The 19849-nt window shown below is 30.5% G+C and overlaps 1 long non-coding RNA gene across 1 annotated transcript; it reads left to right on the top strand.

Annotated features, from left to right (window-relative positions):
* Positions 1 to 3034: 3034 nt before the first annotated feature.
* LOC127732840 (uncharacterized) lies at positions 3035 to 7995 on the top strand. The gene is made up of 3 exons (XR_007996452.1): positions 3035 to 3154; positions 4814 to 4857; positions 7617 to 7995. It is a non-coding gene; the product is annotated as an uncharacterized LOC127732840 (long non-coding RNA).
* Positions 7996 to 19849: the final 11854 nt, after the last annotated feature.

Below are 19849 nucleotides of genomic sequence, written 5' to 3'. Positions count from 1 at the left end.
TAATGTATTTAACGCCTTCAAATGTTTACTCCATTGTGTTGCAGAACCACAAATATGCATATGAAGGACGAGTAAGATATGGGTCCCTTGTTCATACGCATTCGTCTTTTTTTTTTCCTTCTTGTTGGAACACTTTTCTAATATTGTGTTTTTTTTTTATTTTTGTCTTAAATGACTGCGAATTATCAAATTCTCTAACTTAAATTCTAATGAATGAAATCAAAATATGAAAATCATTTTAATTTAATATACTCGTTACCAAAGTATCTGATCCAAATGATGCCATGCTCTACTCGTAGTCGACAGAAAACGACCCCCTACAATAACAGTACTGATTATCTCAGATCTTGTTCTGATTTTTTTTTAATTTTAATTAGCTTGAAATATCACTTTGACTAAGATAATCTATTTTGCGTGGTCAGAAGTCATCAATACGTGATATCCTGAGGTGGGATTGCCGTGAGGAGACTTTATGACCTTACTTATGCTCTGTTTTTAACTGATGTAACTGTTTTGAATCAATACTTTTCAGTTTTATCTTGCTTTAACTTAAGCATTTGTATACAATCACTTCTTTCATATAGAAATATCTGACAAATGTACGTAGAAATATGAACATAATACGCATTTAAATGTACAAATAGTTTGACATTCAACTGGAACCATGGTGAACAAATTGTCATCGATCAATTTATGCTGAGTAGTTTCTTTCCAAATAACAATAGGTTATTTGCCAAATGTGTTTTATCTCCATGAGCATGTGCAATTAAAAAAGATTAAAGGTATAAATATTCTTTGTTACAATTAATTCACCTCAACTCAGAATTCTACGTATATATAACATATTATGGACATTTTGCTGTTTGTTTTTAAGCTTTTAGTAAATTTATTTTCTTTATCAGATAGCCAATGTCCATCATTTGGACATTAATAATTTGCTATGATGCAAAGAATTACTTTTCAGCTTTGTAGATTGTTAATGTTGTAATGTCAGATCCGCATCAATCGCATAAATGTCTATGCTTATTTGTACACAGGCTATTGACAGAACGCAATAATTATTGTCATAGTTATCAGTTTTTGTAAGGATTTCGATTGTTTGTTTATCTCCCGTTGTTAGATTTTTAAACATATTTTACAGTGTTTTTTTTAGAAATATTTTTCTGTGATTTCGCATGATTTTACGGTCTTTAATTTGTTTACATAATAAATAAACTGTAAATAAATTCGCAATTGACCTCCACATGCATGATTTGCTATGTCGGAGACTGATTAAATAGTAATAAATATAATGATTCTTTCTAGTGCATTACACCAGATTTTAAATAATCTTTAGTCAAGTTTGATTTATCTAGAGTTACTCCTTGTGTATAATAAAACCCATAGTTCGAACACAATTTAATAAATTCCTAAATTGTTATACAAATTTATATTTTAAATGTTAACTTTTTATAATAATGAGTTGTCTTCCTTTCGACGTCGTTTAAGACAAAAGTTGTTATCTCCCATGTCCATTTTGACACTAGGCGTCTAAGAAAGACAACTCCACTTTGATCCAATATATCAATAAAATTATGAAATTTCATAATATTATGGTATTTCCTATTTGCCTCGACTGTTTAGGATGATATATGATTTTGGATTTACTTTTAGAGAATATGTTTTAAATATATTGAGTAAAAAAGATGATACTAAATTACATGAAATTAAACCTAAGTTAGGTAAACCTTGTGCAGAATAGATCAGTGTTATTTCTAGATGTCGTATTGGCCATACTAGAATTACACACGAGAATCTTCTTCAAATGAAGACGAACCACAATGTATACCTTGCAAATGCAAGTATACTATTAAACATGTTATAATTAATTGTATTGACTTTGCATATATTCGTAGGAAGCATTTCAATGTCAACAGTATGTATGATTTATTTAATAGTGTTTCAATTACAAATATTGTTTCATTCTAAAAAGAAGTTGGAATATATTATAAAATAATTTAATTTTCGATGTAACGCGTCTTCTGATTGGCTGACGTTGTTTTGTTTATCAGCTCATAGACATAATTTTGTCATGTGACCGTGACGTCATCAACGTTTTTTCATGGTTTACTCCGGTTAAAAATAGAATTTAGAATTAAATTATAAGAAATGACTGTAATATTTTTTCTGTCTATTCAAAATAACATAAAAAATGTGGTGCACACTTTAAAATAACCCGCTACGCGGGTTATTCAGTGTGAACCACATTTTTTATGTTATTTCCTCATAGACAGAAAAAATATCACAGTCATTCCTTAAATATAAAAATGTTTTAAAAATTTAAAAGAATTTTTATTTTTATCACGTTATAATATTAGTATTGATTTTTATTTGTTAATAAAAAAAATGCTTAAGACTGGATTTAAGATATACTTTAAACTGAGAAATATTTGAATTAGCTCTCGCCGCGATTTAGCCTTTTTGTGCTCATGCGGCGTAAAGCAAACACTTATCAATCAATCTTACAATTTAAACTTTTCAAACTCTTTTACAGTCTCAGTTTTCTTAACGTACAGAAATTATTTAAGTAACCTTTGTGTATACATGTTTACTCCCAACAGCGGTTGTAGGCATAATTGTACTCAAAGTAATTAGTATTACAATATAATATTTTAAAGTTATTTTATTCCTTTAAATCGAAAGCACATAAGGCGACAGCAAAACGTATCTTTATATTTAATTGTTGATAAAAAAAAACACAATTTTAAATGCCTTTAAAATGACATGTCAATAATTCTCGTTTATCATACATGATATGCAAATTTCTACATCCCTGTCTTGTAAAGCAGTTGTAAATCCTAAATCAAAGCAATACAATGTTTACCTAGCATGTTGAATATACTTTACGATCCTTATTGATACCAAAATAGTCACTAGACGATAGCTAATGGCATTCATTCTGTATGTACACCCCACATGCTTGTTAATAATTACATAACATTGATTTTTATTGATCATCTATCTGAATGAAAATTCCCAGGTTAAATATAGAAGATTCAATTTAGTCGATAGAATGTTATAAAAGGATGCGATCGACGTTATTATGCATTAAAAATAAACAAGTCTGTTACAATGATTATTGTTTTTACAAATATGTATACTTCATATATTACTGGTAAGTCTTTATTCTATATTTTCATAAATCACGATTGTGTTTGTGTAACCTGACTTTTTGCATCAAAGAACAAGGTGAAATAGGGGCGAAAGATACCAAAGGGACAGTCAAACTCGTGATCGAAAAAAAAAAACGAAAACGCATGACTGAAAAAGAAAAAAAAAACAGCCAAGGCTCCGTGTTGAAGACCGTACTGTGACCTATAATGGTTTACTTTTATAAATTTTGACTTGGATGGAGAGTTGTCTCATTGGCACTCATACCACATCTTCTTATATCTAAATAATAGTACACAAGACACAACATAGAAAACTAATGACTAAAAAACAAGAAACTATTAATGTTTTAAGTTTTTAAATATATTTTCAAATAAGACATCGATCGTTCATCACAGAAATGTCTATGGCGAATAAAGAAGAAACATGCAAAACTATTTTTTATGGCTTTAAATAAAATACTAAAACCATAACTCGCGGCTAATATTTTTTGTTTAACTAAAATGTTTTTATTGTTCCTAAAAACGCAAAATATTTTTTTATATATTTTATGAAACCTTCTCTAATTTAGATTTTCGAAGTTATCGCAATATTCAACCAGGAAAAATATAAACAATAAAGGGTCAGCATCTATTTAAAATTTACTTGAAGGTTTGAGTAGCTGCCACTAAAGATAATGAACATTTAACAGTCTGTTGAATTATGATTAAAATAAAAACTCTTCAAAGAAGAGAATTTTATACGCAAGTTATTTGCTTGGCAAACCTGGCTGAGTAAGGTAAACTTCAATTTTTATGCGAACATATTTTCCTCATCCCAGATTTTGCATGTGACTAGAAATACATAGATTCGTGGTCTTGTGGAATATAAGGATTAACGTTAATCATTGCATGCGTATCTGTTGTATCTATTTCAATCGCTTCAAAAGTGCACTCTAATTTGTTGTAATGATCATGATGATGTAACATTGGCCTTCAACATTTTTTTATCACAGCCATCATGTTTTTATAGTGTCGATTTATTATGTTCTATTTCTATAACGCCCAATTATCAAACTAAATAAACACTAAATTGTAATATAGCACCCTGTTAGTCTATTCCTAAATTTTATAGCCAATATTTCTCCTTTTTTATTTTTCTAAATTATTCTTCCTACATTAACATATTCTTCCTACTTTAACATATGTTTAAACCGGACTCAGATCTCATGCAGTTCATCTGGCAATTACTAACGTCGTAAATTCATCCAATTATACCCATAAAGTGAGTACCGAAAATGACAATTTCGTGTCTGATTTTTCATTTGATAATGACTTTTATGTGTTCATGGTAAATGGTATTCTTAAAACATAAATACTGCATTAATTAATTGATTATTTTGCACAAGAAGTCCTGATTTTACAAATAAGGGGCTGTGTGATCAGACAGCTTCCACCAAAAGCAAAATAACAACGGTAAAATCCACTCCACGCCTCCATTCGGCCTAATAAGAAAAGAAAGAATACATGTCGTAAAGAAATACTCAATGATAGACCCAGGATGACAAGATGAGAAATAATCCTAAGAAAACCAATTCTGATATGCATAAACATTCATAACAATTGTGCAATAAGAAATAAAGATGGTTATATATAGATAAGTGAAATAAGACTTATTCTTGCAGGACGCAAAGAACACAGGGTCCTATAACAGACTAGCAGACCTGGTGTAAGTATTTAAAATTAATCCTTACGTTAACTGTACTCATTCAATTGGGACATTATAAAACAACAACAAAGCAACGATTTGTATTCGGTAATCGGATCTACTTTACCTCAACTCAATTTCGGTCTTATTGCAAAGTCGTGAAAATCATTTAATGTTTTTCGCATGAAAAACTTCCAAAAATAAAATGGTCCTATTTGTTATATTTGTATTTGACTTCAACCTCAACAAGTATTAATTTCTTTGTTTAGAGGCAGTATCTGTTGTTTCTATCAAAGTTGTTATTTGGTTAATTAATACCTATTGTATACGGTTAATTATCACCTTGAAGCCTAGGATTTAGATAACATTTGTGTCGTTTTGTCCTGCGTTCACCTCAAACATTTATACAAGCATATTAATATGATCACCATGTTTTTTTCCCTCCGGTAGAAATATCAATTACATACTGGTTCGAATGTTTGATGTGTTGAAAAAAATAATACCCGGACCATTAGCATTAGGATTATAAAGTCAAAGACTCAAGTAAGTACTGAGTGTCATGCGCTTTGCAACAACTATTTAAGAGACATGAAGCGATATCAATTGTCTCATTACAACAAACTCCACTTCTCCTGTAGTATCGTAAATGTCCCCCTTGGGAATTTTCAAAACCCAATTTGATATGTGATATCCGTAAATATAATCAAGCTGAGACAAATCCCTGAAATAAAATCTAATTTTTCAACCGTTTATATTTCTATGGGTTTCGAGTCTTTTGAAATTAAATCTAAACCAGCTAGCTAAACCTTTTAATACTTTTATGTGCAGAAAAGATCAGTGTGTTATTTCTAGATGCCGTATTCATTGGTATTGGTCATACTAAAATAACACTTGACTATCTTCTTAAAAATGTAGAACAACCACAATGTATACTTTGCAACTGCAAGTATACCATTAAACATGATTAATTGTATTGACTTTGCTGATATTTGTAGGAAGCATTTCAATGTCAACATTGTCAACAATATGTATGATTTATTTAATAGTGTCCCAATTACAAATATTGTTTCATTCTTAAAAGAAGTTGGAACATATTTTAAAATATAAAGATGTCGTATAGATTTAAAATGATTTAATTTTTATCACGTTATGTAAGTGTTTGAATTTTTTTTTGTGAATAAACAATTTACTTTAGACTTGAATTTTAGTTTATTGAAGGACCTTTTGTCTGATTTTAATCTATACTGTAAATTGTAAAAATATGTGAATAAGCTCTGGTCGCGATATAAACTTTGTGTGCTCGTGCGGCGTAAAGCAGACTCCAATCAATAAACTAATACAAATAGGGCGATAACAAAACGTTTTATTTAATTGTAAATGAAAAATAATTGTAAACGCCTTGAATTTGATATCGACATTTACCAATAATTGATCGATAAATAAAGGACATGTTATGTCATTATACATGTTATGCACTATATGTATTAAAAGCAATGACGGCTGATATTTTTGAAACAGTTTAAACGTAAAAACTATTGAGGATATTTTCTTTTTCTTACGTCGTGTTTTTATAATAAAGAACAGATTTCTGAAAAGATGAGATGGCATTTTACCACAAAGTTGTATTAATATAATAATGAAAAAGGAAAATGCAATTGTAAAATTGAATCCTCGAAATAGTTTTAAAAATGTACTAACTTTGTTTTAAGTTTTATTCAATAATTGTTTCTCTTATACTTCATTTGTAATTTGTTAGTTTCTATTTTCTTTTATTATACATGATGTTTGATTCGGTATATTTCCACATCCCTGTCTTGTAAATAAAGGCAACAGTAGTATACCGCTGTTAGAAATTCATAAATCGATTGAGAAAAAACAAATCCGGGTTACAAACTAAAACTGAGGGAAACGCATCAAATATAAGAGGAGAACTACGACACAACAGAAAAAAACAGTTATACATTTTTAATAAAATCATTACAGTGTTTACATAGCAAGTCTAATAAATGTATCTATCCTTATTGATACCAAAGGAGTAAATCAATCTTAGCGTTGAATTTTATTTGTTAATAAACCATTTTGATTTAGACTTTAAGTTTTAGTATATTGAAGGACCTTTTGTCTGATTCTAGAAATATCATTTAATTTGTTGACATATTTGAATTAGCTATCTCGCGATATAGCGTTTTCCCGCTAAGGCGTCGTTAAGCAAATACCAACCAATCAATCAATCAACAGTTTATACCGATGAATCGAAGGTTGGAGACAGTTGATAATGTTCTTGTTGAAATAATTGTTCCATTTTTAACAGAAATTGGAATTTATTCCAAAATATGAATTTGTTGTATTTGTTAAAGATTTATTTTAGTTTTTATGATGATATCTTATTGATAATATTCTATTTGCAAATAAGTAATTTCTAGTTTGTAGTAAATTGAAAGACTTTTTGTCTAATATTTAAAAGGAACACGTTTTGTTATAATATTTAAAATAGCTCTCGCCGCGATAAAGCCTTTATGTGCTGATGTGGATTGAAGCAATTACCAATCAATCAATCCGGTAGTCTTATAAAACTCCAGCCTTTATAATGTCTGATCATTGCAGAGAAAATCATCTGTATTGATTTAATCATATTCTCCGTCTGTATGTGAATGGAATATTGCTAATTTAACGTTAAGAAACCAACAGTTAACCAATATTGCCTCGTTTGATGATGCCTGTATTAATTTGATTGCAAACGTAATATTTTATCTCACAATTGTCATCTTATTCTATTTTAGGTTCGATATGAACACAGTGGAATAAAGTCTCGATGTTGGACTTTAACACCATGCAAATCTTAGTTTTGTGGAGGAACGACGTTTAAATCATCGACTAAATACCTCCACGTTTCACAAGTGTCATCTTGACTTTGTCAAGGACTTGCTTGGTTTTTTTATTTCTATTTTTCAATTCATGCTCTTACGCTTATCTCATCATTCGAACTGTAGCAATTTAAAACGTTTAGTGTATTGCTTTTAAGATTTTTTTTGGAGAATTGATAATTTGTAACTTTAAATAGTGCATATTAGAACTCAAAGTTTTCTAAATACAAAATTAAACTTGATTATACTATTCTTCCAACGGCTAATTTCACTGAATAAAAAAATGTATCATTTACAGCAGTGTCATGTGTTTGCCGTTCTATTTCTAACTTAACACAGTAAATAGCTTCTGGTTTAGAAATGCTTTCTATGTTTTCGTATCAAAAGAGATCTCACGGTAGGAATCACAATGTAAAATGCCCCGATTTTAGATGGAACAACATGAATGTACTATACCAAATATAAAAAAAGATGTGGTATGATTGCCAATGAGACAACTCCCCACAAGAGACCAAATGACACAGAAATTATCAACTATAGGTCACCGTACGGCCTTCAACAATGAGCAAAACTATACCGCATAGTCAGCTATAAAAGGCCCTGAAATGACAATGTAAAACAATTCAAACGAGAAAACTACTGTTAACCAACTTATTTTCGCGGATACTTTATTTCGCGTTTTACCCTTTCTTGACCACTTCGCGGATATTTAATTTCGCGATTTTCTGATTAACTTGATGAAGTTTAATAAGGAAAATTCCAAGTTTTACATATTCGCGACGATTATAGTAACTAAAAAACTAACAAAAGTTCCTTTTTCGAATGTTCGTGTTGCTTGCCTTTCTTATTTAAAAAAACCAAATTCAACAAAAAAACGTAATTGACAAACAAAAGTAAATCAATTCAATGAACGTAAGAGTGAATATTTTCAAGAAGAATTATAAAAGATCAATTGAATTCCAAAAGGAAAACAAATGATACATATCTTGATGAGTGTTTTGTTTTCAACATATTGGGGTTCATATTACTGCAACATCTAGAAATACTTACCATAAAAAAAATGAAAAAAGTTTTTTTGTATAAGAAAAGGATGTGAGGTTTTTTTATTTGTTTGATATAAAGCAGCATTCACACAATTGTTTTTTTTTAATGATACATACAAACATATTCATGTTTGTCATAAACAATTATAACTAATCCACTTTGGTTCTTAAATATAGAGAAACATAAAGGTCAGATCAGCATTCAATATGAAGGTCAAGTAAATATATAGTTACTAAAGTGATAGGACTGTCAAAAAAGGTCACAAATGCCATAGATCTTGTCATCGGGATTAAAACAAGAATACACAAAAGCTTAGGGCTGCATCAAAGTATCAAGTAATTTAATGATACGTTTATGAAGATGGTGTAAAACTAGCAATGATACACCATTATTTTGTCCAAAAATGCATTGTTGATTTGGTAAACGCACTCACATAATGGTCATGGCATGTCATCGAGACTTGCTATTTTGAATACCAATTTTCACAAAAAGGCACGGTGCAATCTACAAGTTTTCAGCTGTTTAGATTAATGGTTTGTTTGTTCAGGATGTTATGAAGATTCGTTTTGTTTATCAACAGTTAAAGCTATTTAGTGTTGTTAAAAACGAAGGACGAAATATACATTTATAAACTTACATTTGTAAAATGATAACAGGTTATGCTAAACTTCATTTATACTTAAAAAATAAATATTTGAATAACATAACAAAAAATTCACGACGACCTTGTACTTGAATGAACGTACTTCTACTCAATATATTTACCTGAGAAAAGTTTACACAATTTCTTGTTTCTAGAATAATACGCGTACGTTATTAACCCATGATCTTCAAAATTTTTATAAAAAAAAAAATACCAAACATAAACATTTGTTTGTATTGTTTCAGCTGAACATTTAACATGTCAATTTCTGAACAGCCATCAATACAGAAATGTTGACAAAAATAGAAAATAAAAAAGTATCTATAATTACTTACCCTCAACCCAAATATTTTGTAAAGGATGAAACACAAGGAAAAACACAGAGATTGTTGAACTCTAAACAAAAATGTTAAATCAATCTTCGTAATATCGTAAAAAGGGATAATATTTAAATTTATGAATATGCAATTTTGCAAAACTGTGATAATTAATTAATGATAACGCGGAAAACGATAGGTATAATCCTTGAACAATTCAGTTATACTGTCAATAATGTCAATGCTATAACTCGGAAAGTCCATTGCCTGTTTTGAATTCCATAAACTATTTATAACTTACATTTAACAAGCTATTTTTAGAAGTGAACTTCTGATCGCTCGCTTAATATACCTCGACCTAAAGTGAAAAAGATACCATTTGAATGTCAAAGGGTACACATAGGTAGTTTTTTTCATTTGAATATATTTACTAAACTACCAACCCTTCCCTTTTTAAACTGGTATAATGATGTTTCCCCTGGGAAGAAGTATTTTCATTTAATGTAAATATTGAAAACAAAGCACACACGTATGTTTCAAATGCATTCTCCTTTTTCCTCAACACTTGGTGTCCGTCGTCGTTAATTTTAACAAAAACCTTCCCTTCTGAAACTACTTGGCAAAATTAAATCAAGCTTGGCCTAAATCATTCTTATATCTTGTTTTACAAATGTCTTTCATGACCCAGCCCATTAACCAATATAGCCGCAATGGTTACGTCTATCGGGTTTAGAGGTCTTTATTTCATCGAAGACTTTTAAAAAAGATAGGATGTTGCTAATATCTTTCAAACGCATGATTTGAACAAAATTTAACAACAAAAAGGTATCCGACTATGCAGGGTCCATGTCTATCCGACAACCATGGACAATTTGAATTTGTATTCTACATGCGAAGTAAGCCATGGATGCCACATGCGAACAATGAACCACACGATCAAATAAGTCGTGGCCAATTAGTCGATTATATTGACTGGCGTTCTATTTGTATCAATAAAATTGAAAGGATTTACAAACGAAGAGTTACAATGGCGAATATCTTTTTCCGTTGCAGACAGTTTACTGATTTTATATCTGTATAAAAATGTATATATATAAATGCGTTTTGTTTAAGTATTCGTTGTTGTTTGTGCTGTATTTAGACCCCTATACAACGAAATTTGTTTTACATGCCCACGTTTAAAAATTGCGGTTTTTATCCAACGCAATCATAGGTTTGAACGTTGTTTTCAATTTAGAATTGTATATATATATTTAAGGTAGATCATAGGTATATGTTTCCCGAGATGAAATTTTTTCATACTTAGCCAAAATGAAGATTTTACTATGTACTTTTCAAAACAATAATAAAAAGGATGCGTCACCTTGCTTTTTTTCAAGTTATGAGTCTTTGAAAATTGCCTAAATTTGCTTAGAATGATCATGAAAAAACACATTTTGTGCATACAAAGAAATCTATGAGATAGAACTTTGAAATAAATTTTGAGAAGATAGGGTTTATAATATGTTGGTGTCACCGAACTTATTTTCTTGCTACAAGTAAAAATTCAAAATTTCCCTATCAGTCCAGTATTTCTTTTTTGCTAAAAGAATTATCTCCCCTTAAATTGTTTAGTTAAAACATTTTTATTATAAAACACAAATGTTTGGTATTTGTTTAAATATTTTGAATAATGCAATAAATCAGCAAGTTTCCTTCAAATTAATAAACAGTCTAACCAATAAAATTGCACATCTGTCTACAAATTTGCAGATTTGGGCAAATAACTAGACTGATTGTGTACTGCGACAGTACAATCCAAGATTGCGGTAAACCATGAATCTACCTGAAGTCTAAATTGAAAACAATTTTCAAATCTATGATTGCGTTGGATAAAAACTGCAATTTTTATACGTGTGTATGTTACAAATTTCGTTGTAGAGGGGTCTAAATACAACACAAAACAACATTTTACAAAAGACCGAAAAAGTACTAGTGACTTAATATATTTTAACAAAACGCAATTGACTAACAGGTCGAACAATTGATGTTCTTAAACCGTGCTGACTGCCATTGACGATTGCCATATAAATTGATCACAAGATGAAACAAAATGGATCTCTATATTTATTTAATACCAAGTAAAAAACAATAAACTGGCGGCAAAGATGTACATATATATGTATATATATATATAAAACGTGCCTAGAAAATTAACCTTATAATGTTATCTTCCAACGTAGCCTACTGTGCTATTTTCCAATGAAACTTATTTTTGGATCTATAAGGGTCGAAAGATATCATAAGGACATTCAAACTCATAGATCGAAAATTAACTGACAACGCCATGGTAAAACAAGAAAAAGACTTAACAGACAAATAATAGTTCACAAGATAGAAAACTAAAGACTAAGCAACACAAACCCCAACAAAAACTGGGTGTGTTCTCAGGTGCTCCGGAAGGGTATTCATATCCTCCTCCACATGTGGCACCCATCGTGTTGCTCATGTTAGAACAAACCCGGTAAATAGTCATTATTTTTTTTTCTTGAAAACAGTTTTGTTAATTAGCGCCAATACTAACAAAAATCCATTACGACATCCTCTTCAATAGTCTAGACATGGACCTGGAATATTACATATCAGTTCATCAAGATTCAATCCTGTACCCTATCTGTAAATTATAACATATCGAATGGTACAACAGTATAGTAGGATGAAAATCTTTTAACGGTGCTGGTGAAAATTATTGATGCACTTTGTATTTTCTAAAGACCTCGGGAGTGGATTGGGCATTGCTTGCCTCAAACGCGTAAGTGTTTGATTTAAGATATAAAGTGGGGTGCTCATTTTCGCCATAACTTTCCATGTTTTCTGCAGTTTATATTCAGGTCTTTATGTTTTTGAAGTATACTGATATTTCTATATGAAAATAACATCAAAAACAAAATATTCTTAGCTTGAAAATGAGATTCTTTGAAAAAAATCATCTGAAAAATTAGATTAAAGGCTATTTGAAACTTTCTGATGTTTTGTCAAAGGGGGACACATATTCGCCGTTTTTACACATCTATTTAAAACCAAATAACTGCAGCTTTAAACAACATTTATCAAACCAATTTCATTATAGATGAATAGCAGACATTTCAAAGGTGTAAAGAATTGAAATTTAGGGCAATCAGTCAAAGAATTACTAAGAAATACTTCTTTGAAATCATTTTTTTATTCAGGAAATTGGCCGAAAATCGTTGTCTGTTTTACGGTCCTTCGCGGTAAGTGCCGAAATTTTTTTCAAGTTTAAAAAATAATCATTATTGTTATAATAATATAATTTACCAACATATTTCTTCCATTTCATCTATCCTTTGAAGTTTTTACACCTCAAAATCATAATACAGCGAAATTGTGTCCCCGGCGAATATGAGCGCCCCACTAAGTGCGTTAAACATGGAGAGAACTAATAAGTGACATGCTCTCCTCCTAACGCTACGCCCCCTTTTTTTTCTCCCCGGTAAAATGATGATTTACTCGCATGTCCTAGTACAGTTATGAAAGTTGACAGAAATACGAAGCAATAATTCAAAAAACTACGTTAAGTTGATAATGAAAATATATACGGGATAAAGGACCACGAGTGTCTATACTTAGATACTAATACATTTTTAAGTATGTGATACATAATACAAAAATAAAACTGAAATAAAGCGATAAAGACAACATTTAGGATTGCTGCCTGTCTTTAATCAAAGGAAAAAGTAGTATTTTATGCAATGTGCGTATTGTAATTTGATAACATGTTTGTTTAAGGATTCCCTCTGGTACAGTTAAACTTTCAACCAGATATTTTTATCTATAAAAGAAAAAATCATTTTACTCATTAAAATGTGAAATGATGACACGCTTTTGGAATGTTATATATATATAAGTTACGCAATTAAAGATCTTGAATATAATGGGTAAACAGTAGGGATGTTAGAAATATGGGGTAAAACAAGTGATTTCCGCTTACAAATACTTAATCAGGGATTTGGTTAATGAGAAGTCTCGTGTCACCCTTCTAATATGCAGAAACGTTATCCATGACTAATACAAATAAGAGGAACACTTTTAAAGGGGGAATGGGGGGTAGATAAAATGTAAGTGTACCTATATTGTTTTAATTGTGTTCTAATTGTTTTACCTCATGATGTAATGAATCAAACAAATAAACTACGGATCAAAAGCTTTAAAAAATAAGATTTATTTGGCTGTAAATTTGTCATTGCATTTATTGCAACAAAGAAACACAACAAACTTTTCAATCAAAACCTGAAGACGATTGAAATACTGAAGAGCCATTTAGTAGTAAAAATGTTATTTCATGATAGTTATCAAAGGTACCAGGATTATAATTTAGTACGCCAGACGCACGTTTCGTTTACATAAGACTCATCAGTGACGCTCATATCAAAATATCTATAAGACCAAACAAGTACAAAGTTGAAGAGCATTGAGGATCCAAAATTCCAAAAAGTTTTGCCACTGGGTAATCCATAGCAGCATAAATTAAATTCGGCCAGTCCACTAACAAGACATAGAAGTACCAAACTAAGCCTGTTGCATATGCCATGACACTGGTCTACAATCATTCTTTCAGAACTGAAACGATAAATAAAAACCAGCAGAAAATATGCATAACAGGAATATGGGAGAGCGGGTAATTTCTAAAGCTTTGGTCAAGCTCCGTGTAAGGTTTAAATCCAAAAGACAAATCAACACGATGTAAAATGTACTGACTAAAATTTCGCGGGCTAAACTAATTATCATATAAAAGTGATCAGTAAAAAATGAATCGGACAGATCGTCTATTAGAAAGTAAAATCACAAAAAAACTAATTCAATGGCAAAATTAAAAGCTCAAGATTACAGTCACTGTCAATACCAAACTACAGTGGCTTCAGTACAGAATCAACCACAGAATTCTTGCAACAAATAAATGTTTATGTAAAATAAAACTTATTGATAATCCTTTATGTACCTTTGGTAAATTAGAAGATGAAACTGTTGAACATATTTATTTTACAAGATATTGATTATTTGTTTTTATCTCGTGGGGTAGGCCTAACATTGAATAAGTTTAATTTTATTTTTGGAGAAATATCAATAGTTCGAAAAGGTGACTCATATAATTAGATTTGTCTATACATGAAACAATATGTACGTAATATAAATACAACAGTAGATGTTTTTATAAGATCTTTCACTCAGTGCTATTAAAGAAAACCTAAAATATATGTACAATTTAGAAAAAATAATAGCAGTCAAATATAAAAGACAAGATCACTTTGATGACATGTGAAATACATTTAAAGAATCATTTAAATAATTCATTTTGTCATTTATTTTTCACAAATACGTATTGTTAAAAATAATACAATATAATATTTAATCTTATAGCACAATTTATTATATACTGATATCTTGGATATGTTTTGTTAAACTCTTCCTTTTTCATAAAATACATCGCTTAACGACAACCGCTGAATTAAAGGCTCCTGACTTGGGACCGGCACATACGGACAGAGGTGGCGAGGTTAAACATGCTAGCAGGATCCCAACCCTCTCCCTAACCTGAGACAGTGGTGTAACAGTACAGCATAAAAACGAACTACACATTTCAGTTGAAAAGGCTTAACTCATCAGATGGGTACAAATAGAAATACATCTAACAAAAACACAGAATGGACGTGACCGGGTACTTGTATATCACAACAATACAGTAAGTGCAGATCTGTGCGCTAAGGTGGTGGTGTCAAGCAAACATCATTCAATCTTTTTTGTGTATTAACATGAGTGAGTAATCTTCATTATCACTTTTTTTTATACAAATTGTTATATAACTTATTTAAATATTGCAAGCTCATTTATTTATGGATTTATCGACCATAGTACATCCTATATTCGTCAATCGATGATATGAGCATCACACATATTAGCAATAACGTAACATTGGCCTAGATATATCTTCTATCAAAATAACTTTTTAAGATTAAAAACAAGATAAGATACGGTCGATGTATAAAAGGGACTTGACCAAAGTCTACAGGTAATTGCTCAGTATTAACTACGGTTGAAGCTGTTTTTTTCACAAATATGTGTGTAACAAATATCACAAGTAAGTCTTATACATTAATCGTATTGAATGGACTTATTTAACGTGCCTTCTTTATCAAGAAATAATCTATAGTATTTCATAATTTGCTAGCTGTTTATCCTGGTTTCAAATATACCACTAACGATTTTTATATGTTTTTTCTTTAACTTTTATCAAAAGCAAACTATATATTTATCCATGTACATGTGTTTTTTTTTTTCCTTTTACGTCAATACTATATTTATGTTTTTCTTATATGAAAGAAAAACACATCTTGTTTCCCTTCTCTTCTCTTCCCTTTTTACTTTTACATTTATTAAAAAACTACGAAAAGCATGTCACAGAAAAAAGGCAAATGAGTTTTTGCGTAACGAAATGTTTTTTTTTCTTCTCATAGTTCTGAAAGAAGACGTGGTTGCCAATCAACATATTAAATCAAAAGGTTACACTCCATCTTAATAAATATAAATTTATAAAAAATAAAAAAACAGATGTAAAAACTTTACACTCAGCTGGAAAATAAATTTTTAAATTGAATTTTGGTTTTCTCTCGACAATATCATTTGCGTTTTAGATTTAATTTTTTGACGTATGCACGGATTCGTAAAGACTTTGCAGTTCAATTCAATCTTTCCTGTTTGAACATTTTTTTTTTTATTTGAAGCTTAATATTAAAACATTTCGACGTGTCAATATATAAATCGATTAAGCAAAATATTTCAAAATTATACTCATGCATTGCTTATAATAATGCATATTTAATTAATTTTCTGTCAATAATGTATGGGTTTTGTTTTGCAGCGACGCCATTTAGGATGGTCACGGTATGTTTCTAGTTTTCAGCCCAATCTACTCTATATTTTATTTTTTGGCCTATTGTTTAGTTAAAAATTAGCACCCCATTATTCTTAATGACTTCATCTCCAATGGATGACTGGGGAATCAAAATATGGTCACCATTGGTTTTCTTCCGAACGGCAGTAAAACACTTGTCAAAGTGGGCTTCAATTCGGTTGTGCGGGATGTACAACATGTACAAATTCACAGCCACATCCAGTTAGAATGGGGACGGCAAATCTGATGCCTCGTGTAGAAAGCGTTCCACGCTTACTGTATGATTTGAACCCTTGCAACAACTCTTTTGGTGATTCGTAGGTGGCCTGTTGAAAGGTGATATGTCTTACTCTATCCATTTTACCCTCCTTTTCCAGTGGTAGTATAAATTTTAACTTTCAACCCGCAAAGGCCTCTATTACGGGACCAATTGTAGTTTTTGTTCTCATCTCTCATCCTGAACATGAATAAACTGTTTGCTAGCAGACGTTAAGCAACCAACAATCAATCACCACCAAATATTTATTCTATTCAAATAATTATCTATACTGTAAACCTTAATCAGACGCAGAGCAGCTGACACTTTTGTCAATAACTGACACCTTAAATGCGTTCAATAATACATTAGAAGCGAATGGTAAAACGCAATCACTTTTCTGATTTGTCATACGATGATGAAATTAAAATGGTTATACACGATAAACTGGATAAAACATTATGAATGTAGCAAAACAATTACGGTTTTGATTTCTAAACACTTACGGTCATCATTTCTAAAAAAGAAATAAGGGGAAGTAGCATGAGTGTTGTTGAGTCAAATATCCACAAAGGTCAAAAAACGATGTACGCAACTGCATGTCACCATATGGCCTTAAACACAAAACCCATATCGTTTTCTAAGTAATGAAAGGCTTGGGATGAAAAAATGAGATACAATTCAAAGCAAAGAAAGAGACTAAAACGTTAAACTGAACTTCCTGTTTGTTTTTTTTTCCAATATTTGTGGGGTAAAAATGAGTTATATAAAAGACAATTGCATTTAGATTTTTCTTGCAGGACTTAAAAAATACAAGAGCCATATCAGACTGGCAAATCTATTGTGAGTATTTAAAAATAAATCCCAAAGTTAACAGTTATCGTTTAACTGGATAGTTATCTAGTTTTAAGACGAGGTTTTTGGTAGTTTGATCAACGCGATAGCAACTGTTATCCAATTCAAGTTGTTTCTATTTGAATGTCGTAAACATTGTATTTTTTTCCCGTGAAAAGCCGCCCATAATAATTCTAATTTTATTTGTTTCATGTTTGATATACACTGTTAAAATTTCTACTGTGACCAAAAATTCAAAAACCAAATCATTTGAAATTTAATTTTTTCGCGATTAATAGTTATAGTCGAGACTTTTACATTACAGGTATAACTTTTCTATATCAATTTAATAGGATGATTTAATTAAAATATAACCTTTTAGGAATTATAAAAATAAGAAGATGTGGTATAATTAAAAGTGAGACAACTCTCTATCAGAGACCAAACTGGCACAAAAGTAACAAGTATAGATGCCCATTACACTAACCTGACCATGCTTATCAGGTCTGTTAATTGAAAAACCAACGTTTTTTACCGAACTTTAAATGCAGCATTTTTGGTCTTCATTTTTTTCATTTTTCAAAAATCAGTAGGCCTTGAAATATGTCAGTGTTTGCATTTATACCCGTTGTTATTTAAAGAATACACTGCTTTTATACTATCTTGATAGTTCGTTCAGCTTATTAACCTATATTAAGGGGGTAGGCCTTGGTAACACCAAAAATTTCCTCTCGTTTACTTTTTCTTATATTTACATCATTGAAAAGGTAGGGGTCCATGCATCATCTGCCAAAGTCTTAATGAAATTCACCATTTCATTTTATGTTTAGGGTATATTGAATATGACCAGTTTTGGAGTACCCTAAAAAACGGTCGAAAACACTAGTAGGTAAAAATACTTGTGTGTTTCTTCACATGTTGTCATTAGAAATACCCATGACTGTTAAAATGCATGAAAAAAACATTTAAAAGTAGATCTGAAATATCATGGTAATTCAAATAGCCTGAATGTAAAAAAAATGGTTCTTAATTATTGATAAGGCGAAAATTCTGGCCAGCTCAGATAACACATATTTTTTTTCAAACTTAGCCAGAAAAAAAAATTGTCGTTTAATTCCTGCCAAAAATTGCTTAAACATTTATTGGTTATAAATCTTGAAAATCACCAACTTTTATCGAATTTGACCGTTTGAAATTTTTAAAATCTTTAAACAAGTTGGCTAACAAGGCACAAGAAAAAAAGGAAAATTTTGGGACACAATTCATTTCCCCCCTACAAAACCTTCGACAGACTGTCTTTGCATTCTTTTTATGTGCAATAGTCAAATGGATAGTGGCCTCAAAATAATTGTAATAAAGTTTATAAGGAAAAACAGTAATATTCAGTATGGAACGAGTACCCTTGGGGTGAATTGACATAATTTTTTTATCACAATTATATATTGGTTTCTCACCCCAGACTACAAAATGCCCCTGTCATCAATAGCAGACGCTTTCAGAATTCATTGTTTTGACAGTCTGTCACTATCTAAGTACTATCTTTGTGTTAATGTAGATTAACTTTAAGCATAAGCTTGTACTAGGATTGATGTTCAGATCATATCTTCTAGAATAATGACTAAGTGTCCTTTACATTTGAAAAAAACAAAGACAAACAGTACAAACTCTGTATCAATGGTTTAGCACTAAAACCATATTACTCACTATTTAATCCATTTGTTCAAATCGAATTTCCTAAACCTTCTAAGATTTTTTTATAAATGATGCCACAAGACACTATAGTTGCTCCAGAACTCCTCAGACTCAGTACATTCACAGTGATTTTTTAAACCATTTATGTATGAATGGTAATTTTATACCTTTTCATCTACGTTATTAAAAGAAGATGATCTTTAGTTTAATGCTTGGTGGTGTCAAACATGAACTACAGTTTACTGGATCTGTTTGTATCCTTCTCACAGCCAAATGTAAACAACATAAATGCTTAATCATTGGTTAATTTACTGCTATGTTAAAACGCACAAATGACTTTCAATACATGTGTTAGAGTTGTCTCCCATTTACCAAGTCTACCGCCTTAAGTAATCTTTTTTTACAAAATTATAGGCC

The sequence above is a fragment of the Mytilus californianus genome, unplaced genomic scaffold (genome assembly GCF_021869535.1).
Source record: "Mytilus californianus isolate M0D057914Y unplaced genomic scaffold, xbMytCali1.0.p SCAF_29, whole genome shotgun sequence".
Taxonomy (NCBI): Eukaryota; Metazoa; Mollusca; class Bivalvia; order Mytilida; family Mytilidae; genus Mytilus; species Mytilus californianus.
The sequence above is the reverse complement of the archived record's forward strand: the minus strand, read 5'-3'. Positions and strand labels throughout refer to the sequence as shown.